Source organism: Ambystoma mexicanum, chromosome 2q (genome assembly GCF_040938575.1).
Source record: "Ambystoma mexicanum isolate Mex_15411 chromosome 2q, UKY_AmexF1_1, whole genome shotgun sequence".
Lineage (NCBI taxonomy): Eukaryota > Metazoa > Chordata > Amphibia > Caudata > Ambystomatidae > Ambystoma > Ambystoma mexicanum.
Genome location: NC_090924.1, coordinates 586,797,074 through 586,822,067, shown reverse-complemented (window position 1 = coordinate 586,822,067; position 24,994 = coordinate 586,797,074).

The following is a 24,994-nucleotide window of genomic DNA, read 5'->3' as shown; positions in this document are numbered from 1 at the left end:
AATAACCAAAGACATTTTATTCACACTTCTCAAAGACACCAACCTCGCAGGATCACCAACCGACCCATGACCCCTGGACATCTTCAAAGAAATCCGCAACTGTAAAACCCCAGTAACACACTTGCAGCACCTAATAAACCTGTCACTAAACTCAGCAATTGTCCCAAACACCTTCAAATCAGCATACATCAAACCACTTATTAAAAAGGAATTGGAAAGTGTAGGAGATCCAAGCAACTACAGACACTCAACCACTCACAAGTTGGCATCAGACCAATGAGAGGAACACAATCAGCACTCCTATGGATATGGGACAACCTGAAAGAAAAATTCAGACATCAGCACCCAATCTGCCCTCATACCGCAGGGCATATCTGGGGAATTTGGAATGTGGCATACAAGAATTCGCTCTAAGGTGGCTTTCCTCCTTACTGACGAATCGGACTGAAAGAACCTACCCACCACCTTTCAACTCAAACACCAAAAACAGCTCCTGTGCCTTTCGACTGGGATCCAGCCTCTCCCCTTACTCTTCAACATCTATGTGTTCCCCCTGATGAAAATCATTGAAACTCATGGACTGACCCTCTACAACTATGCAGATAATACACAACTGATTGTGAAGATCATCTCGACCCAGTAACCAAACAACAGCCTCAACTACTGTCTCACAGACATCTACATCTGGCTTCAATGAACACGTCAAATTGAACCCAGCCAAAACAGAAATAATGGTCTCACTCCCAGAAAGCAATTCAATCAACCCACAACTGGACGGCCCAACAGGCCTGGGAACATAACTGGAAACTTCAAATGTGGTAAATAACCTAGGAATACTCATGGACAATGTACTATCCCTGAAACTGCAAGTCAACACAATCACTAAAATGTGTTTCTATCTCCTGAGACTCCTCAGGGAGTTGATCCCCTACCTCTCCTTTCCACACATCGCATGTATAATGATATCCTTGATATTAACAAGAATTGACTACACAAACAGTGTATGTCTAGGAATGCTGGAATAACTTACCAAAATACTTCAAAGGGTTCAAAACACTGCAGCCAGGAATCTCCTGAGATTAAACAGAAGAGAACACATCACTCCAGCTCTGAAAAGCCTACATTGGTTACCAGTAAAAAAAAAACATCAAATTCAAAGACCTCTACATTGCCCAGAAATCCTTACACAGAGAAGGAGCTGAATTCATCTACGGCAAGAGCAGCCGCTACCATCCAAGAAGGGACCTAAGATCAAGCGACAAATAGAGAAAAAAACAATACAAAATCGAGAAATTGGAGGAACAGCATTCTCATGCCTAATTGCTAACCTACATAACTCTATGAGCAAAGAAATTAGAACCACAGAAGACCACCTCACCTTTAAGAAATGACTAAAAAATTGTTATTCTACAGCCAATGACAAGTGCAAAGGGACAACGTCAGCAAAACATTGAGAACCAAAATAAATGTACTAAGGGACATGGTCACAGATAACAGCAGCGATATCAAGGGGAACCAAAAATACCCCACCGCTCGCCAACCCTGCTCCCCCAGTCATGCTCCACAGCCAGAGAGATCAGCGAAGAGTTGGCTGCCACACAGCAGACAGATTCAGGGAAACACACCCCACGCACAAATGTATGCATTCAGGAAAGCCCACCATGTAACACATTAAATTGAAGCATTAGACTAACCATGTCTCATCTAGGTACCTAGGATAGCTCAGTCACACATTACTTCCTCAAATGTATTGAAAACCAGCCGTATGTCCATTTAGCAGACAACCTCAGGCCATAGCGCAATTACTACGACTAATCCCCACTGAGTAAATAGTAACATACTAGGTGCAATCAACCCTTTGCACTCGCAAGAACCATGGGGAAGTTAGCCTACATGCTTGGAGAGGAAGCAGGGCTGGCCAACGGACCACAACCAGGAGTGTTGGATGGTACCATTGAACAGCAACTGAAGACATACTTCGGAGGCACTGTCGAAGCTAACCATTGTACTATACAATCGCCCCCATTCCTGCTCCTCCAACATAATCTACGCCACTATACACTAGTACACTAGTATGGTCTAGCCACACCACAAATAGACACACCTAGCATTAATCTAATTCTCACACTCAACTAACTCTCTGAGACTCTGTACATAACCTTAGACTGAACATACCAACGCACATACTCCATAAATCCATCCACACTACTATGCACAGCAACACTACTCAATCAAACGGCTAGGAGATATATGCTACACTGGACCCCCTTATGGATACAAACAATCAGTGGACCTGACTGTACTTGCACCCTAACTGCAGAAGACCTACACGCCCTACATAAAACACTGGCACACATCCAAGGCACTGATTCCTATCCTATGGTTACAACAAACAGGGCCTCTCAATCAACTCCCCCACGCAAGACAACACCCACAGATGCCAGTTTCTCCTGGTTCTGAACCTAGCCTATCAGCCTATCCTCACTAACACACCCACCCTCTTCTCTTGCAGGGCCATGTGAGCGCCTGGAGACTGACCTTGGGTAGTAGCAATGTGTGTTATAAATCAATATAATATAACATAATATGACACTTACAGAACCATTCAACACATCACCCATTGTTCTAGTGATAAGAGGTACAGGGGGTGCAGCCCAGCATGAGCAGGATTTGTGGGAAAAGAGAGGGTGCTCTTTGTCACCCATGGATTTGGTGTGGAGGCAGAACAGCGCAGGAAAGCTGGCAATGCCCCAGGGACTGCTCAAAACAGCATTTATTCAGCTGCATTACCCGGCACATGTCTCAAAGGAGCACTTTGCTGCAGAGATTAACTAACAATGGGTTGTTCCAAATGTACAGGAACTTGTAACTGAATTTGTAAATATTTATGTTACATGCCAGAGATTCACAGCTGGCCACACACTTAAAACTGTGAAAGCAACATTGCCATGCCCATAGAGGCCCTTTTGACATTTACATAATGACTATGTTGATATGCATGACAGTTGCCGTATGCCCTTTGAGGCTGGCCCGTGTGCCCGTAATAACACAGAACCGGCAGCTAGTACATGAAGTATTCCCCAGGTGGGGAGTATGTGAAGTATTAAGGTCCGACAACAGACAGCACTTTGCCAATGACCTTTTCAAGGAGATAACCTCCTTACTGGGTATACAGCACAAATTGTACTAGCGTACCATCCCCAAGCCAACACCTGTCTGCCCCTTGCATTGTTTGCACTATGCAACTCTCCTGGCACAGATCATCATTTGATTTTACACAAAATTGTGACGGGTAGGAGAATGCATGTGTCTCTCACACAAGTATGTACAATTTCAGATGCTAACAACTCTGCACAGCTCCTCAGAGAGGAATTTAAGGTGTATTTGAGTGAGCTCACAAAATCTTTGAACTATATTTCACGACAGATGGAACCATGTCAAAGCAGGCCTGCCGACCCAGCCGATTCATCACCACAAGATACTGAGCATTTCACAGCACTGCTTCCACTTTATCCCAGTGAAAAAGGACTGATTGGAAACTTTACGACAACCTGGAAGGAGGTCCACTTCACCAGACTCTACAGAGTGATGATAATGCACACCAACAGCGCTGAACGTTGCTGAGAGGCACCCATGGATTCATCTTACAGATGTCTGCTGGGACAAGGCTGGCTCTCCCTTTGCAGGAGAAGAAAGGGGAGCTTACTTCAGGCATTATAGCCCAGTTCACAAGAAAATGTTTTGCCTCATTCTGACTTTGTAGAAGACCACTAAGTGGTCCAAGAGTGTTGCAGCAACTAGAAGCACAAGGAGGAAATGTGGGAGTGTATAAGATGTGTTTTTGTAGTGTAGTATTTTTGTTTTTTCTTTTTCTTTTTATTTGATTCATAGTTGAAAGGGGACAGTTTGCCCCTAGAAGGAGCAATAATGATGGAGTATGCACTAAAAGAGAACTGTTTCATTCTGAAATGTTTGAAGATGGCATCCGGGGTGCAAATGGCACTAGGTCAGGCAATGTATTGTATGACCATATGAGGATGGTGTGGCGAGAGAAGGCCAATGACACATGCTATGTGTGCTCTGCGACACCTAAGTCTTTCTCCCTCAAGAGGTACCAGTTAGGGTGGGGGAATGTCTAATGCATTTGGCGTTGTGCAAAACAAGGGGTTTGTTCCAGGGACATACAGTTGTCAACCAAGGGATGGATGAAGGAGAGGAAGTGTATGCTGACAATTATATGAAACTATCAAAAAGTTCCCGTTCTGCGAACAGGTTCTGTGGACAGACATAACAACACTCTCATCAATTGTTGAAAATCATGATCCTTTAGGTTGCTGTTCTGATTTGCTTATCGCTTGATGTGGTTTTCACTCTGAAGTAAACTCCACTGAGAATGTGTGTGTGTGGCTGATTGACATACCCCAGAGCAGATGTTGGGGGGAGGCGAGAGTTGGTGTGCAGCTGCATATTTGGACCTACTGTGCTTTCTCCCCACCTGTTGCCTCTCCCTAGGTTGGTGCAGCTCGTTGCGGTGCATTGCAGTGCAAATGTCCCAGAAACTGTGCATTCTAGGGTTGAGGACCGGTCCTTCTACAACCACATTGATGGTTTGCCGATGTAAGGCACCCATCTCATGTGTAAAGGAGCTGGAATCCAGGCAAATGGGTGGGGTATCCAAATTACATGTAGCCAGTAATGACCAGAGTGTCCTAACAGGTAACTATGCAAAATATGGTGCAGATTGGTGAAACAGTTTGGAATTACATAAGGAACAACATTTCGCAAAGCCACAAACCCACAAACAAATGTCACTTGTGCTGAAATCTGGGAAAGGGGTGGGGTGTCCACGGCATGTAGCCAGTAATATCCGGAGGGCCCTAACAAGTAACTATGCAAAATGGGGTGCAGTTTGGAGAAACGGTGTGGAATTGTATTAGGAACAATGTTTTACCAAGCCACAAACCCACCAAAAAATTTAGAATTTTGCTGAAATCCAGGGAAAGGGGTGGGATGTCCAAATGTCATGTAGCCAGTAATGTCCAGACGGTCTGAACAGGTAACTATACAAAATGTGCTGCAGATTAGTGAAACAGTGTGGAATTGTATAAGGAACAACGCTTCGCCAAACCATTACCCACAAACACATTTTGAATTTTGCTGAAATCCAGGGAATGGGTAGGGTGTCCAAATGTCCTGTTGCTAGTATTGTCCCGAGAGTTCTAACAGGTAATGTGAGAAACCAGAAGGTGTCTTAACCACTAGTCCCCGGGGATCTGTCATCCAGGTGGCCAGGACATGGCCATCGCTTTTGGATCTCGTTCGTGGGGGGTGGAGCGATGCAGGAGGATAACCTGGGCGAGGGGTCTTTGGGGAGTGGGACACCAGATGAAGAAATTCAGTATCCTCTTCCCTGTAACACCTTTACCCTATTCTATTCTACCATATTTAGGAACTCTACCCCCCTTTTACAACACAAACACTTTCACACGGACAGCCCGTGATGAGGGAAAACAGACTAACACCTGAGCTGTATACCTGACGTGTAGCAATACAATGGCCCGGTGAGGTCAGGCAATTACTGACCATCACACACTGCTGACTTCCATACTGCACTGTCACCTGGCTGTTCTCAGGCCCAGGACCCCTCCCCGCCAGTTGAACACCTGCACTGCCCCCTTACAACCCTTGCAGATGCGGGCTGTTTCTGTATGCCTACAGCCCCCTACCAGCATTTGACACCTGATTTCTGCACTTACCCTTGTACCTGCCACCAGCTGGCCGCACTTCTTTTTTATTGTATTAACTGTTTTATTCTTTTTTATTTATTTTACTGTTTATCCTATGCACTGCCCTGTCCCTGTCCCTTCCCTTCCTCTCACACATTTCCCCTTCCCCTCTCCCCTGCCTCTCCCCTGCACTTGGGCAATCTCAACTTCACCTGGCCTAGTAAGATCGTTGTCTCTGCCTTCCCTCTGTTCCCCACCTTGCCTCGTCACGCTTTGAACCACTTGTGTATAGGTGCGTTATGAATGACATATCATATCATAAAGCTTCCCCACACGGATAAAAGGCGGAGCACGAGAGCACATTCTGAGCGAGGCAGGGCACACAAGGAAACAGCAGTTCCCAGATGGAAGTTTACCGAGAGAAGAAAGATGGAAAAACAGAAGAGGATCGCAAGGAGGGAAGTTGCAATGCCCTTTTCGATAAGCAACCATTACTTTCATGAAACCTCTAGAATATAAAGCGTAAGACCAGGAAACCAGGATGAGGAATCCTGCATTTTGTGTCAGAGGTACCCGGGGCCCTCCCGCGTCAATAATCAAGGTGGGGAAAAGCGCCAGCCAGCATGGTACTATCTTTGGCTCAAACAACAAAGCAGCGTAAGTGAAATCAGCACAGCCATGAGTTGGTGAAACGGATATAAGACCGGCCTGTGTTGAAGCCAAGGTTGCAAGCAGGAACATTGTATGGCGAGCCCTAGAATGAACATTGTTAAATGCGTGTGATAAAAGAATGATAAAAGAATGCAAGTAAAGGTGAACTGCTGATGAGTGAACTTTTACAGCAAGATACAATACCCTTGACAGAGTGATCCAGCACTGCATGGGTGCTCATTTGAAAGTCTCTGTAAGGTATCCAGCTGAGAATTGGCAATGTGAAAGTGAGAAAGAGAGCATATCAAGAAGAGAGTGAGTAATTGTGAATCAAAGTAGTCCTGCGATGGGGTGAGCAAAATCCTGTGCACAGTTGAAAATCTTCCATGTCTGAAGCAAAGAAATCTTGGGAAAGTAGAAAAAGTTGGTCCAAGCTTCGCGAAGGGAGATCAATTTTGCATTAAAGTGGGTCTGAGTTGGGCAGAGGGGGGCCTGTGGTGAACAGTGAATCACCCGAGAAGGTTTGTTAAAGTGGGTCTGAGCCCGGCCTAGGGGGGGCACAGAAAGAGAAGAAAGTGGGTCTGAGCCCAGCGGAATGTTTGTTTGTCACATCAGGCCTCTGAATTAAGATACTTTGAATGGTAAAGCGACTTTGGCACAGAAGGCTCTGATACTGAGACTTTAACTGCATCCTCGCACGAGAGAAGCCAGAGACTGTGCTAAGCTCAAGTGTGTCGCCTTGTCTCGTGCTGAAAATGTGGGGAAGGGAAGCCAACGGCTTGAATATCGTGACATACAATTTCTTGCGCATTTTTATTTTGCATAAAACTGTTTCCCACACTATTTGTATTTAGTTTAGTTTAGTTTATTATTTGTAATGCGCTCCAGACCCGAGGCTATTCAGGCGCAAGGCATAAGGATATTCAAAGCTTGGTTACAGCATGTAAAATACATTTGTGTGCAGGTGCCGATTGTTTACATGTGGGCACAATAGGGTACGATAAATACAGGTAGGTACATTGAGGCATGCATAGTTTTACAAAGTAGTTGATGCGGTTGGTGCGTGCAGTGTAGACGAAGGGGTCTGGCAAAGGTCAGCCGGGTATATGCCTAGATGTCGGCATCTTTGAGCCATCTAGTGACGCTCTGATGGAACTTGTGATAGGTTTGATCGATTCTTAGGGGGGATGGTAGCGAGTTCCAAAGGAGTGCTGCCTTGACCTGGAAGCTGCTGCCTCCGATTTTGGCACATTTTTATCTGGGGACCCAGAGGTAGTTGGTGTTGGCTAGTCTGGTGATTCTTGTGGTAGGCTTCAAGGTGAATCTGTCGGATAGGTAACGGGGTGCTGCATTGTTCAAGCATTTGTGGGTGAGGGAGGCAGTTTTTAGTTTTATTTTATCATGAGTGGAGAGGCAGTTGTTGGCTCTTCTGGTATTGGAGATATGTTCTTTCTTGGGGATTCCTCGGGCTGCTCTGAGCGCATTATTGTGTAAGAGTTGGATTTTTTTGATGGTTTGTTTATTGGCTCCTATGTATAGAGCGTTGCAGTAGTCCAGCCTGGATAAAATGAGGGCCCTGGCTAGGGTGATGCAACTGTCCTGTGATAGGAAGGCTTTGCCCGCTCTAATCAACTTGCATGTATATGCCGTGGCCGAGGCCAGGGCATTGACCTGCTTGTTGAAGGAGAGAGTGGAGTCCAGCTAGAAGCCCAGAGTTTTAACCTCCTTGGCGACAATAATGATATTATTGTCTATGTTGAATGCTGAGTATTCGAAGCTGAGTTTTTTGAGGGTCGAGGGAGTGCCCAGGATGATGATCTCTGTTTTGTCATCATTCAGGTATAGACCGTGGGTGACCATCCATGTCTGGATGATGAGATATATGCTGTTCACCAAGGCCAAATCCTCGGCGTACTCACCTGTAAGCGGTAGGAGAATCTGTGTGTCTTCTGCATAGTTAGTGTAGGTGACACCCAGAAGGTCCAGATTATCGAAAAGGGGCTTGGTAAAGATATTGTAGAGGGTGGGTGAGAAGCAAGATCCCTGGGGCACTACACAGGTTATGGGGATGGGGTTGGCTGCTGCCATAGGAGAGAAGACTCTCATAGTCCTGTTGGTTAGGAATGATTGTATCCATGCTATGGCTTCTTTGGAGAAGTGAGCTGCCGATTGCAGGTAGCTGCATAGGACCCTGTGGTCGACCAGGTCGAAGGCAGCTGATAAATCCAGGAGTAAAAGGAGGGCTGATTTCCCTTCATCCCGGAGTTCATCTATCTGTGACTTGAGGTCTAAGAAGGCTGTTTCTGTGCCATGTTGGGGTCGGAAGCCTGATTGCCTACTTCCTAGTAGAGAGTTGGTTTCCAAGTATTTTCGTATCTGGGAGTATGCCATTTTATCTAAGATCTTTAAGATAAAAGGCACTGTAGGAATCGGTCAGTAATTGGTGGGTATTAGTGGGTCTAGGGACTGCTTTTTCAGTAGTGGAAGAACCCATGAGTCTTTGAGGTTAGTTGGGATGGTATTGGTGGAGAAGGATGAGTTAATAAGTTTCGTGATAAAGGGGACCAGATCTCTGGCTGCATCCTTTAGAAGTTGAGTGGGGCATAGGTCGCCTTGGCAGTTGGTAGGTTTGAGAGATAGTATGGTATGTTCTGTTTCTTTTATGGTGAATTTGGAAAACTTGAATCTGGGATGATTGGTAGAGTTATTTGGTTGCCCTAGGTTGACGCTAATGGGTTTGTCGACGGCGAGTGTGGCTTTTTTCTTGGCAATTTTTGTTTGGAGGGTAGTGACTTTGTTAGCTAGAGCTTGCTGTATGTTTGAGCACCAGAGTTGGTCTTTGATGCAGTTGTCTGGCACAGGGATGGGTGCTTCTAGCTCTTTGAGGATGACAAAGAGTTCTTTCGTGCTAGAGTTGGCTTGGGCAATTCTAGTGTTGTAAGTTTTGCGTTTTGCTAGGATGATTTCTTTTTTGTATAGAGCTGTGATGGCGCTGAGGTTGGCTTTGTTTTCGTCAGAATGTTGTGCTCGCCAGGTTGTCTCACAATGCCTTTTTTGTTTGCGCAATGATTTTAGGTAAGGGGTATACCATGAATTGAGATGGGCTTTTGGTTTGCTTTGACTAAGTTTGAGTGGTGCAATAGAGTCTAGAGATGTGGTCATGATGTGGTTAAATTCCTTAACCATGGTTTCGGGGTCCAGGTTTTCCGGGATATCGGTGAGTGTAGGGAGGATGAGAGGTAGCAGTTTGTCGCAGGTGATGTTTTTTTTGTTCCGGGTAGGAATGGGTGGAGCTGGAGGTGTGGGTGCCAAGGTGGGTTTGGCGGTAGTTAGGGTAAAGGTTATGAGGTGATGATCTGTCCAAATCTGGGGGATATGGAGGTTATCGTGGCGTTGCAGTTGTAGTCTGCTACACAGTCAAGGGTTCTGCCTTTGTTGTGTGAGGGGGTGAGCACTCTTTGGGTAAATCCTTGCTCCGCTAGGATGCTAGCCACATTGGATGCATGTGTGTCTTTGGGGTCATTGTAGCCTAAGTTCAAGTCGCCTAATAGTAGGACTTGAGAGGAGTTTTTTTTTAGATAATTTGAGATGATATTTGATATGTCATCTTCAAAGGTCCCAATGAGGCCTGGAGGTCTATAGACCAAATATATTGTGAGTGTCTGGTTGTTATTTATGTTTAGTTTGGCTGTCATGAGCTCGCATGAGCTGATGACTGGGGATGGCACTAGTCTGCAGGGTAGATTATTTCTCGTTATGAGTGCAATGCCCCCCCCACACCCTGAGTATGGGTTCTGTCTGGTCGCAATATGGTATATCCATTTGGTTTTGCCAGTGAGAGTGCGGGTCCTGCTGCGGTATGTAGCCAAGATTCAGTGACTGCTAGGATGTCTAGCTGTTCAGAGTGGATGATATCTGCTATCTCTGTAGCGTGTGCAACTAGCGATCTAGAGTTTATTAGGGCGCCCTTGAGGCTAGGATTATTCATTTTAGGTAAGGTGGGACTAGCTGTAGTTTGGGTCTTGGAGGGGGGGCTGTTGGTGGTGGTTGGAATGGGCCAGTGTTAAGTTGTTCGTTTGTTAGAGGATGCCAGGGTTCTAGCTAGTGGTTCATGGAGTTTAGCAAATCTTGAACGAAGTCTGTCGTTCCTCTCGAGGGTATTGCAAGGTAGAGTGATTTGTGTTTGGTATTGCAGGAGGGAGTCAGTTGGCAAGGGTTTGATATCGTGGTTGAGATGTAGTGACATGGTGTTGTGGTGAGTGGTGTTGTATTGGTATGTTGCTAGTATAGATTGTTAGAAGTAAGATTGGCAATAGCTTTTTAGTATAGGCCCTTTTATTTTGACAGACTCGACTAGGACTGCATTATTATTATTTCATGGCCGTAGCTCGCTCCCATCTTTAGATGTAGGATTAGATAGGCATTTTTCAAACACAATTGAAGTTTAATAAACACCCTTGAACTTTTATCACTTGTGTCTGTCTTACTGTTTGATACAATGCCTTCCTTACATACGGTGTCAGTAGTGGGATGCGACTCAATTGAAACTAATTGGGGAACCCTAACATTCCAGAAGCTTAGTCATAGAGCCTCAGATCCCTCTGTCAACAAGCAAGAATCTATAGGCTTTGATATCTGTAGTAGCAGAGAAGCTACTCTCCCTCTCGGGAAAAGAGGAATGTTTCCCCACAACTTACTCCTAATATCCCATCCTGGTTGATATATAGGACTGGCTCCAAAATCTGGCCTGGCCTGGAAGTTCATTCGGGATGTCTTAGTGGGCATCATAGATCCTGACTTCTGGGGAGACATAAAGGTTCGCCTACAGAACTTTGGCGAAACTCCATTTGAGGTACATTGTGAGGATACAATTGCACAGAGAATTCTTGAATGGGCTTTATTTCCCCATTGTATAGAGGGTGTACCAGAAGAAACTGAGAGAGGTAACTTAGGCTGTGTGGAAGTAGATGAACCATCTACCACTGAGGCAAAGAGGGAAGAAGAACCCACCATCCTTCCCGATCTAGCCTTCGCTCAGCGAAATGATCTGGCACTCTCAGAGGCTTTCTTGCAGGTGATTCCTGAGGGGGAAGGATTAGAGAAGGGCATTTCCTGTTTATTCCTAAGGCAGGGATTACTGTGTAGAAAGGAAACCTACACAGAGGCCTAAGTAAAACCCAGTTAGTAATCCCCAAAACCCATCGAAAGATCATTCTACAGATTGCGCATTCTCATTTGACAGGCGGACACTTAGGACAATCTAAGACCCAGGCGCACATCAGTGGGAAGTTCTACTGGCCAAGTATCCATATTGATATAAAGAACTTCATTCAGATATATGAAATATGTCAGAAGACCAGTACGCATATTTCCTTACCTGCCCCTCTGAACCCTTTACCAATAATAGAAGTCCCTTTCTCCTGAATTGGAATGGATATCATTGGACTGTTGGAAACCTCTAGACTGGGTTACAAATACGTTCTTGTAATCGTTGATTACACTACCCGATACCCAGAGGCATTTCCGATGCAGAAAAACACAACCCAACACATTTCAAAACATTTATTACCATACTTTTCCAGGGTTGTGTTCCCCAAGGAAATTCTAATGTATCAGGGCTCCAATTTTGTAAGCAAACTCATGGATGAAGTCAAGGAATTGCTCCATATTTCCACCTTAAGAACCTCAGTTTACCATTCCCAAATGGACGGCTTGGTAAAAAGGTTTCACAAAAATCATATTATGAGCCTAAGAAAATTGGTAGACAAGGACAGTAAGGACTGGCTTTTCATAATTCCCTTGCCCTATTTACAGTAAGAAAGACCCCTCAGTCATCCACCGGATTTTCTCCTTTCAAAATACTTTGTGGTAGAGAACAAAGAGTTATACTAGACATGCTCTGGGAGACCTGGGAATAGAAAGAAGAGACACCTATTCCCCTATCAGAAACAGCTCCCTGACTACAAGAGCATATGAAACGTTTTTGCAATCTAGTCTATACTCACATGGAAAAAGCCCAAGCACAACAAGTCCACATACGACAAGAAGGTACACTTAAGATCTTTCTCAGTAGGACAAAAGGCATTAGTCCTCTTACCTACCTCTGAAAATGAACGTGTCTCAAAGTGATATGGACCATATGAAGTATGAGAGCAAACAGGGACCTGCACCTATAAAATGGCCCAACCTGACAGGAAACAAAATACACACCTCTACCACGTAAATCTCTTAAAAGAGTGGAAAGAAAATACTTCAGCAGCCACTGCCTCCATACTGTCTTGTTTGGTGGCAGAGGAAATAGATCATTTGGAATGTATTCCCCAAGAACTATCTAGTCAACAACAACAAGACTTAAAAGATTTTGTCACGACATTCCCCAATGTATTCTGTGAGAAACCAGGGAGAGGGCACTGCACTTATCATTATATCAAAACTCCAAAGGGGAAAGTGGTCCATTCAAAATCATATAGACTCCCGGAAGCCCATAGACAAATTGTGGTTGAGGAAGCAAACAAAATGCTAAGGGCAAATATTATTGAACCCTCTTCAAGCTCATGGTCCTCGCATATTGTTTTGGTCACAAATCCTCACCAATCCTGGAGGTTTTGCAAAGACTTACGACAGGTCAACGCCAGCTCCGACTTTGATGCCTAATCTATGCCACGCATCGATGAATTGATTGATACACTTGGAAATGCCACATTCCTATCATCCCTACACTTAACCAAGGGGTACTGGCAGGTTCCAGTACATCAACCTGATAAGGAAAAGACTGCTTTCTTGACGCCCCTGGGACGTTTCTAGTTCAAAGTCCTCCGTTTTGCCTTACACTGGGCCCGCCACTTTCCAACGGCTTATGGACAGGATATTACAGCCCTACTCTGATTTCTGTGGGGCCTATATTGACGACATAGTAATTTATAGTAAAACCTGGGAAGACAGTCTATTCCATCTCTTTACTATTATGAGTGCCCTCAGAGAAGCCAGCTTAATTGCCAATCCATCCAAATGTATGTTGGTTCAATCAGCAGTGAAATACCTCAGCTCCTTTGTAGGTAATGGCAGTGTCCAGCCTAAATGAGAAAAAGTGAACGCTGTTCTACATACCACCCCTCCTAAGACCAAGAGAGACGTCAGAGCATTCTTAGGTTTAATCGGTTATTACTAATTTCTCAGACAGAACAGCTAGGTTGACAGACAAATTAAAGAACGCTGAGCCACAGAAAATTCATTGGACTGACTAAGACGATGTATGTTACAACAGCTTAAAACAAACCTTGTGCCAGAACCAGATTCTAAAGGTAGTAGATTTCTTGAACGAGTTTGTGTTACAAACTGATGCCTCCCTTACAGGGTTAGGAGCAGTTTTGTCACAAGTTTGTGATGAATTAGAAAACCCTATCCTATTGACTAGTTGGAAACTCTTCCCACGTGCAAAAAAATGACTCTGTGCTAGAATTAGAGGCCCTTCCCATGAAATGGGCCATCGCCCATCTAAGATACTAACTCCTAAGAAAGAAGTTCACACTCATCACGGATCATTCTCTATTAGTGTGGATCAGCCAGCAAAAGGATTCTAACCCTCGAGTCATGCAATGGTTCCTAGACTTGCAACCCTACTGTTTCACTGTGGAGCACTGAAAAGGTAAAGACCAGGGGAACGTCAATTTCCTTTCTCAGTTTCCATGTGAAACAGATGTGGCTACATCGCATAGGGGAAGGGCATGTGAGAAACCAGAAGGTGTCTCACCCATTAGTCCCTGGGGATCTGTCATCCAGGTGGCCAGGAGACGGCTATCGTTTTTGGATCCAGTTCCTCGGGATGGACCAGTGCGGGAGGATCATCTGGGTGAGGGATCTTTGGGAGTGGGACACCGGCTGGAGAGACGCAGTATCCCCTTCCCTGTAACACCTTTACCCCCATCCTACCATATTTAGAAACTGTACCCCCTCTTTTACAACACAAACACTTTAACAACTTTAACATAGGCAGCATGCAATGAGGGAAAACCGACTAACACCCGATCCGTATACCTGACGTGGCCCAATGCAATGGTCAGGCGAGGTCAGGCAATTACTGACCATCACACACACCTGACTTTCATTAAGATTCCCTCATGAATAAAAGGAGGTGCACAAGAGCACGCTCTGAGCGAGGCAAGGCACACGAGGAAACATCAGTTCCAAGTGGCAGGTTAACAAGAAAAAATAACAAGAAAAGAAAGACGGCAAAACAGAAAAGGATTGAAGGAGGGAAGTTCCCTGGACCTTTTCGAGAAGGAACCATTAGTTTCATGAAACCTCGAGAATAGAAAGTATAAGACCAGGAAACCAGGCTGAAGAATCCTGCATTTTGTGTCTGAGGTACCCAGGGCCCTCCCACGTCAATAATCAAGGCAGGGAGTGGCACCAGCTGACGTGGTACTGCCCTTGGCTCCAACAACAAAGCAGAATCAGTGAAATCATTGCAGCCAGTGAATTGGGGAGACCGATACAAGACAGACCTGTGTTGAAGCCAAGGTTGCAAGCAGCAACATTGTATGGCGAGTGCTGGAATGTGCATTGTTAAAACCTGTATGATAAAAGAACGTAAGCAAAGTTGAACTGCTAATGAGTGATTGAACATTTAAAGCAAGATACGGTGTCCATGACAGGGTGGTCCAGTACAAGGTGGGTGATCAGTCAAAAGTCTCTGTAAGGTATCCAGCTGAGAATTGGCAAAGTGAAAGTGAGAAAAAGACCATATCAAGAAGAGAGCAATTAATTGTGAATCGAAGTGGTCCTGCGACGGGTTGAGCAAAATTCTGCACACAGTCGAAAGTCTTCAATTTCTGAAGTAAAGAAAGCCTGGAAAAGTAGAGAAAGTTGGCCCGAGCCCAGCGGAAGGGAGATCAATTTAAAAGTTTGCATAAAAGTGGGTCTGAGCCTGGCAGATGGGCACCCGGGTGAACAGCGAATCATCCAAGAAGGTTTTGTGTTAAGTAGGTCTGAGCCCTGCGGATTGGGACACAGGGAGAAGAAAGTGGATCTGAAGCCAGTGGAAGGGGACCCGCGGTGAACAGTAAATCACCCAAGAGTTTCACATGAGAAGAAAGGAACTTTTGAATGTTTGGTTGTTTAATTAGGCCATCTGAAGTAAGAGACCTTCCCACAGAAGACCCTGATACTGAGATTTGAACTGCATCCTCATGCTAGAGAAGCCGGAGACTGTGCTAAGCTCGAGTGTGTCGCCTTGTGGCATGCTGAAAACGTGGGGAAGGGAAGCCAACAGCTTGAATATCCTGACATATCATTTCTTGAAAATGTTTCTTTTGCATAACACTGTTCCCCACACTATTTGTATTCAGAAGTAAGGATTGGCGATAGGTTTATAAGTATAGGCCATTTTAGTTTTGGACAGACTCGCCTAGGACTGCGTTATTATAATTTGATGGTCGTAGCTTGCTCCCATATTTAGTTTTAGTATTAGATAGGCATTTTTCAAACCCAATTGAAGTTATATAAACACCCTTGAACTGTGATCAATTGTGTCTGTCTTACTGTTTGATACCATGCCTTTCTTACAGTAACTATGCATAACTTGGTGCAGAATGGTGAAACGGTGTGGATTGTATAAGAAACAACGCTGCCAAGCCACAAACCCAGCCACAAACCCACACATGTTTGCTGAAATCCAGGAAACGGGTGGGGTGTCCAAATGTCATGTAGCCAGTATTGTCTGGAGGGTTCTAAGAGGTAACTATGCAACATTTGGTGCAGAGTGGAGAAACCGTGTGGGTTTGTATAAGGCACAACACTTCGCCAAGCCAAAAACCCAACCACAAACCCACAAATGTGCACTTTTATAAATATACTAGGTGGGGTACACTGCTTTGGCAATGTCCTGATCGAGAAGTGTCTCGTGTGCCCTGGAGGATGTTGCTCTTGTCCTCTTGTCGGCAGGTCTAGCTTCAGTTTGCTCTGGCATCTCATATGCCCTGGAGAAAGTTGCTCTTGTCTTCTGGTCGGCAAGTCGTGCTGCTGCTTGTTGTGTTTCAGAAGCTCTTGATATTGATTTTCGCTTTGCATCAGATGGAGCTTTTCCGAGTGATGTTCGTTTTTTGTGTGGCATGTTTCAGTCACTGAATGGCTTCAGCACCTTTTGAGGAAATGACCAAGAAAGATCGATTGTTTGTGCTCCCTTCTTGTGAATGAACTTAAGTAAACTGTAACCTTGCCATTTCCCATATTTGGAGAGGCAGATTGAAACTGTATACCGTATTAGTACCCGGCGAGGGACAATGAGATCTCAATGGCCATCGCCGGGGTGTTACCCGACTGGGAATCCCTCTCGCCCACAATGTTCCTTCCTTTCTGTCCGTGTGGGGTATGGCAGCCACTCAGCCAATGAGGAGGCTCGGAACATGGTAATCCCTGCTACGAGCCACCACACGGCTGGAGGCTGCAATCTTCCCCCACCGAGGATTGAGGTAAGTGTTGTTCCCTTCCCCTTCGCCCCCCTAATCCAAAGAATCCCCTCAACACCCTCACAACCCTACTTACCTTCTTTTTGTCCATTTCGGGAGCGGACGCCCTGGGAACACTTCTGTCCCCAGCGTGTCTGCTCCCAATCTGCAACAGGCCGTTAGGGAAAGGAAGAAGGGACTACACATAGTCCCTTCTTCTTTTCCATGGCGGCCATTTTATTTGTTACAATTTTTCCCTGTTTTTTGAATGGCCGCCAAGGAAAGGGAGATGGGACTATTTGTAGTCCCATCTCCCTTTCCATGGTGGCCATTTTGTTTGTTTACTTTTTCACATTCATTTTCAATGACCACCGTTGAAAGGTAAAACGGAGCGTTTTGGAACAGAAAAGAAATGCTCTTAGTACAGCGGTCTTACGGGCCGGGGTAATAATAGCAATAGGCCCCTCACAGGGGGGGGGCATTACCACTTCAGGTAATGTCCCACCTGTGAGGGACCTATTGCTTAAGTAATGCATTTTAAAGGAATAACCAACATATCGAACATTTACTTCAGACACTTTTCCAAATGTTGCCTCCTTATAGTAGCGACTGTAGTGAATCGGGGTGCACATCAGTAAATGAGGGTGTCTACAGAGTACATTTTTGGAATCCAAACATAGACTACAATCTTGCCTCAGACAAAGGAAGAATACATGCAAAATTTGGTAGCAGTGGGTTAAACAGTGTGGATTTGTATTGCCGGACACACATACACACATGCACATACATAAATTCAAATTTATATACTAAGATAGATTTTCAAGGATGGTGAATGTCGATGCAAAATAGAAGGGGTACCTGTTTTAACGTCCCTAGTTCTACAGGTCAATCAATCAGAAAATACAAAGGGGCTCGAACTAGTAGACAAAGATAAGGATGTCGGAATGCACAAGTGATTTTCTAACTTGGTTTCAATTCCCAAGATTTTTTATTTTTTATTTAATTTATTCAAGCAAAGAAGCTATGTCTAAAAACATATTAAACAATTCCTACAACACTATGGCCCATTCACTTTTCCATTCGTTCACATTCATGCTATTCTCATCAATCTCTCATTCCACAATTCATTCTTTGAAAAAAATGGTCTGTATATAAAAAACAGTTCAACATCTGTTATATATCCATGTAATTATAATTCATTGTAAACCATCCCCACAAATTTGGGGTATCACAACAGTCTGTGTTCTCTTATTCCCACAGATTCACATCAACACGTGTTTCAGTTGCTCTGTGCGAGCATCACCATTAATACTCTCTCTGTACAGCAACCTTCTTCAGGACAAAACAGCCCATTTTTCAGGCACATATATTGGCATGGGCCACACCATCTATAAAAAAATAAATATAAAACACTACATAAGTATTGGGCACTCGCGTTGTTCCTTTTCAAGTTATTTAATTGCATATTAATATGGTATGCTTTTTTAGAAATTTGTAAAGCATCATCGTACTCACCTCCTATCCACTGGAATCAGGAGGGGCAGGATATAGTATTCAGTTTCAGTACATCTTGGTTGGAACCTCGAGGATGATTGTCCTCTGATCTAAGGGGTTAAGGCATATATCTATTACCATCTGTCCCAAATTCGTTTGATCGCAAAAGCCAACATTGTTTATATAATTTAGCCAGTCACGATCGGTACCCATGAATAGAAATAAGGGCTCTGTCACTTACTCAAAAATGGAAACAGCCACGATTTACAATGTTGATTCGTTTTTGAGCACTTTTTTCGGTGGAGAAAGTGGCTTCTAATGCCAAAGCTTCCCTTCTTTCAACACCTTGTTTTTAGTTCATCTAGTGGTTGGATGTTCACACGCACATGGGTCTGTAAAGATATACAAAGAGCTTCATTAATTCTGTAGGCTCCATATGACTGATATTATTAAGTATAGCATAACTTACTTCATGTTTAAACATTTTCCTTTTGATTATTTAAAATAGAACTTGTGCTCCTGATTATCAAGATAATTCTTTGGCACAATCAATGAATAGAGGCTTGTGCGCCCTTATCTTGATAATCAGGAGCACTAGTGCTATTTTAAATAATCAAAAGGAAAATGAAAAAAGAAAATGTTTAAATAAGCTGCAATAAGCTTACTCATAACATGTGCTCCTTTAAGGAGAAAACACTTGAAGTTGTGATTGATTTGCTCACCCACTTTTAATCAAAGTCTGCCTGATAACTGGTGAATTGTTCAATGTCATAGACCAAGGGATTAACAAAAGACTTTAAGTCTTATGTAGATCTCTATTGACATACAAATGACTTCTATTTTATGGATCCCTATATTTATATTCCCACCTTTATAGATAGAGGAGTTGATGAAGCCAGGATCCTATAAGAACAATGTATACTCTCTGTGCCCGTGAAGAAGATCTGAGTGTAAGAGGAGATTGAGACATGTAGGACATATGCTTACGAGTTAAGGGAGCTCATGCTTGGGGTTCAAAAGTCTATTTACAATTTTTAAATGTCACATTTCTTTTTTTGTGGGGTTATTCATGTGAGACCCTAAAAGACATATAGGATAATAGCGTACACTTGTTATTTGTCTAATTTGTTTATTTGTAATAAAGAGAAATTACCAATAAAATATGAACAAGACATGAATAGAAATATCTAAAATTGTGGAACACTTTAAAAGGGGTTCTTGCTTGATTGAAAATAACTTCCCATTTGTGTGAGAACCAAACAATTCTTCCTGTTTTAATCAGCATTCTTTCTGTATTGGAGAAAAATGTGTGAATAGATTGTTTGCCTATGTCAGTCGCATGACTTTATTGTTTTTGTCGTGTGTGTAAGTCCTTCCTAGGAAGAGGGGAATTCAAGGACTAAGAAAAGTTTTACTTTGCATGGGATAAGAATAATGTTTGCCAGGCGGAGATCTCAGGGGAGAATAGCTTGCAGAAAGATATATTTAAGAGGCAGATCCTGTTCAGGAAGGATTTATGCCAGAGTTATTGGATATTAGGGGAGATGTTTCAATGAGAGGTCTTGCCGAATCCTTCATTCTTTTACCATGCTGGATAACAAAGTGCCTTCCGCTTCCAATATGATGCTTGCCCAGGCAGAACAACCAAGAAAGGCATAAGCGAGAAAAGCAAAAACCTTGGAAAGAAGAGTTTCTGGAGCCAGAAGGCTTGAAGAGGAACAACTGCTGGAGTGAAATAGGCCAAATAAGATACCTCTGCTAGATTCCAGGAAAAAGTAAGAGCTACAGCAGACATCCAGAAAAGAGTGCACTACCAAGAATCCCAAAGGGTGAACAACATATTCAACAGAAGGCATGAACAGTTGCAAGTCTACCAGGCCAGGGAAGCAAACAGGGGCCTTCTTGGGTCAAGGAGAATGCATGCGAGAAGCCAGGAGAGGATATTATGAAATGGCGTGGGCAAGAGAAGCCCATGGCCCAAACAGGGTCCAGCTAAATATGGCTACATGTTTGTCCAATAAGGGGAATCTAGAAAATGACACAGTCACCAGGGTGTATAGATAAAGTACTACATGTAGTGTAGTGTTTTTATAGTGTGTGCATATGTCTACTTGTACCTACCTGGTCTGTTCCAAGAATGGACTGGGCAGGGGAGATGATCAAAAAGGAAAACATTGGAGGAGAACCATTGGAACATAGTAAACAAGAGACAAGAGAAAAAAAGGGAGCTCGCTGTGGGGGCATGGCCTCGAATGGCCTGCAAGGACTTGAAGAAAATGAATAGCCTAGTTGTGATTGGAGGGCTACCCAGTGTCCTTACCCTGGGGCCAGGTTGCATGCCGAGAGCAGCCCAACTACCCACGGGCTACAGTGATTGACAGCCCACCCTGGGGCCCATCAGGACAGGGCCTGAAAAGGTAATCCCTCCCTGGCTGCATCTGCAAAGCAGCCTGGGAGGTGAAAAGACAGACAGAGGAAGTCTTCAGCCTTCAGTTGGCGGGGTGGTAAAGGAAGCACTTTTGCACTGAAGCGGCATAGGTGAAATATAGCCCTTGACTGGCGGAGCAGACAAGATGAAGAGAAGTCCTGGGCTACTACCTCATCATGGCCCAGGTGAAGATGTGGGCTCTGGCATGCCAGCTGGTCAGTATGTGGCCTGTCTCCTCCACCAGTCCGACACAATGCAGAAGGACCACAATGCACGAAGCAGTGCCAGGGTTTGGAGGTTGATGATGGTGACATCCCCATTGTAATGGGGATGCCGTCAGAAGAACAAATGGTGCTGTGGGTGCTGCAGCGATTGTGGGATGCCCCCTGAGGCACAGCCCACCCAAGAAGATTTAAACATGCTGCAGAGTCATGGCATTGATTTTGGGTGGGCAACACTAGGCATGTGGAGGGGCCCCACTGGGCATGGGGCCAGCTTGAGGACTGGTTGAGACCAGAGGTGTGCGCAGTAAGATCGGGTGGCCTCATGTGGTAGACAGGGCCACCCAGAAGATCATACTAAGGGATCAGCTCTCATTTCATCCAGGGCAGACACCAACCACCAGGACAGCACCACAAAGGTACCGAAAAGGGGTGGCTGACTGCAGCAGTCACCCCTCTTTAAAAGAATATGTATTATAGGTTTTCTATGTTAGTGGTGTGTATATTTAAATGTGCAGAACGGTGCAAAATTATAGTTATATCAAAGGTGCATGCTATTATTTAAGTAGGGAGAATGCTACTATTTAAATAAGTGCAATATATATATATATATATATATATATATTTACTGAAAAAACTTCGTTAACAGGACGTCATGGTTAAGTTGCACTAATAAAAACCTATTAAATTCAATAAAACAAACTTGTTAAAGGGACATTATGGTTACAAGTAAAACCGGGAAACACCAGAAATTCACCAGTTATGGTAAGCTAAGCAACGATAACACGCGCCACGACCTTGCAATGCTAATACTAACACCCAGGACATCAAAGATTACATCACAAATGTCATTGAAGACATCACTGATGACATCACAAATCTAGGTTCACTGACATATCTAGGCAAAGTCTTTTGTTCACTGACAGTCAGAATATGGACATTCAAAAGATGCTATATATCTAGACAATAACCTTGTTGTATGTTCTTAAAGTACTTTCCTTAGGGTGTGGTCTCATCTTATAGTGCACATACATGGGGCAATACGCAGGCCTAAAACACACGATTCATCTGTATGCATGACGATGAACTTTAATGTTATTGACATTTTCTGGTGATGCTGTTTCTTTCTTCCTTACTTTAGTTTCCCTGTATGTGCCTCTGATTTGTATGTATTGTGGGTTTTAATATGTATTGTTTGTACTAACACAAATGTGTAGTAAGTCTTCAATTGTTAGCTATTTATTGCATCTTTGACATTACTCAAAACTTTGATAAGGTAGCAATAATTATTTTACTATCCAAAATTACCAGATTAAACATATTGTAGTTCTATGGTGCATCCTGCAGCTCTTGCCTATGTGTATTTATGATTAGGTTCCTGTATTAACACCAACAGATCTGCTCTCCAACCTTTACTCTAACATTCCCTCTGTCCTCATCCTCCTCGATCTCTCTTCTGCCTTCGACACGGTCAACCATACCATCCTGCTCAACCGTCTCTGTGATTACCTGGGTATTACTGATCAGGCTCTGGCCTGGCTGAGCTCTTTCCTCTCTGATCAACCCTTCCAGATCCAGCTTGGGTCATTCCTATCATATATCTTCCTCTCTACCTGTGCTGTTCCCCAGGGGTCTAACCTCTCGCCCTGGCTTCTCAACCAATACCTGGCAACTCTCGCCCACTGGATTGCCATATTCTGCTCAAATTTCCAGTGCTACGCTGATGACACTCAACTCATTTTCAGGCTGCCCTCGTAGCGTCGTAAGCACTAGTGCTCCTGATTATCAAGATAATTCTTTGGCACAATCAATGAATAGAGGCTTGTGCGCCCTTATCTTGATAATCGGGAGCACTAGTGCTATTTTAAATAATCAAAAGGAAAATGTTTAAACATGAAGTAAGTTATGCTATACTTAATAATATCAGTCATATGGAGCCTACAGAATTAATTAAGCTCTTTGCATATCGTTACAGACCCATGTGCTTGTGAAAATCCAACCACTAGATGAACTAAAAACAAGGTGTTGAAAGAAGGGAAGCTTTGGCATTAGAAGCCACTTTCTCCACCGAAAAAAGTGCTCAAAAACGATCAACATTGTAAATCGTGGCTGTTTCCATTTTTGAGTAAGTGACAGAGCCCTTATTTCTATTCATGGGTACCGATCGTGACTTGCTAAATTATATAAACAATGTTGGCTTTTGCGATCAAACGAATTGGGGACAGATGGTAATAGATATATGCCTTAACCCCTTAGATCAGAGGACAAACATCCTCGAGGTTCCAACCAAGATGTACTGAAACTGAATACTATATCCTGCCCCTCCTGATTCCAGTGGATAGGAGGTGAGTCGGATGATGCTTTACAAATTTCTAAAAAAGCATACCATATTAATATGCAATTAAATAACTTGAAAAGGAACTACGCGAGTGCCCAATACTTATGTAGTGTTTTATATTAATTTTTTTTTATAGATGGTGTGGCCCATGCCAATTTGTCCTGAAGGAGGTTGCCGTACAGAGAGAGTATTAATGGTGATGCTCGCAGAGAGCAACTGAAACACGTGTCGACATGAATCTGTGGGAATAAGAGAACACAGACTGTTTTGATACCCCAAATTTGTGGGGATGGTTTACAATGAATTATAATTACATGGAGATATAACAGATGTTGAACTGTTTTTTATATACAGACCATTTTTTCAAAGAATGAATTGTGGAATGAGAGATTGATGAGAATAGCATGAATGTGAACGAATGGAAAAGTGAATGGGCCATAGTGTTGTAGGAATTGTTTAATATGTTTTTTAGACATAGCTTCTTTGCTTGAATAAATTAAATAAAAAATAAAAAATCTTGGGAATTGAAACCAAGTTAGAAAATCACTTGTGCTTTCCGTCATCCTTATCTTTGTCTACTAGTTCGAGCCCCTTTGTATTTTCTGGTGAATGTCAAGTACATCATATTGGAGTATCTCACAAAGGGGACAAGAATGGGGAAGCAGTTGTTCACAACCCACAGCAGACTAGCGTACTACAATGCCATAGGCCATAGTATACAATGGTGCCACACAAGACCATTAATGCAGATTTAGGGGATCAGGTTTCCACGATAAAGAGTGGGAAGAGTTAATGTTTCAATGTAGGGCAGAAGGATTGGTGGGGTTTGAAAAAGATGTAATGTACAATATGAATAAGTCATTTGGATCAAGCAAGTCCACGCTTTAACATGGATAGATGAAAATAAACAATCTGTGCACAAAAGGACACTCACCCGCTATTCTTTATGCATGCAATGGCTTGACACACTTTGGAAAGAATGCAGGGTTCCAAAAGCGGATGATGTTGCCGTTGCTGAGGAACAAGACAGAGGGATTTAGTGGGTCTATGGTGGGCATGCGGGACCCAGGCGTATGCCCTACTATCCCTGGACTGGGGTGGTGTTTGTTCCCTTGTGTCCCTTCACAGCCCCACTCTCATGGGGCCCCACTCTGAACTGGTGTTGTTTGATCACCATCCTGCATTGTTGAATAAAGGATTGAATAAAAATAAAGCATTGAGCAGGTGGGTTACACAAATGATCCACCCGATCTTTGAACCTACATAGAGTTTGCAGAGACAACAATTACTTGTTCCAGAAATCATCTGATAGACTGGCTGCCATTCCATCAGAGTTCTGCCTGTTCAGCAAGGCGACTTCCTTTTTTTTGGTTGTTATTACTTCCAGGGGTTCAAGCAGCAGCAAACTCTAAATGGCTGCAGATCACATGCTACAAAGTACTACAACAAGCGAACTTGACCGAGAGGTGGCTGAACATTGTGAGGAACGAGCTGAAGGCATTGAGGTCGGTCGCGGTATAGAAACATTCTGGATCTTTTGACAGCTGTGGGGGGTGGACTTTGCAAGACAATTGACAGTAGATGTACATTTGTACCTGCAAATGATGCAACCAATGGAACTTTGACAAAGGCTATTGAAGAACTGCACACACTCTATGAGACTTTGATAAAAGAATTGAGCCCGGCAGCAT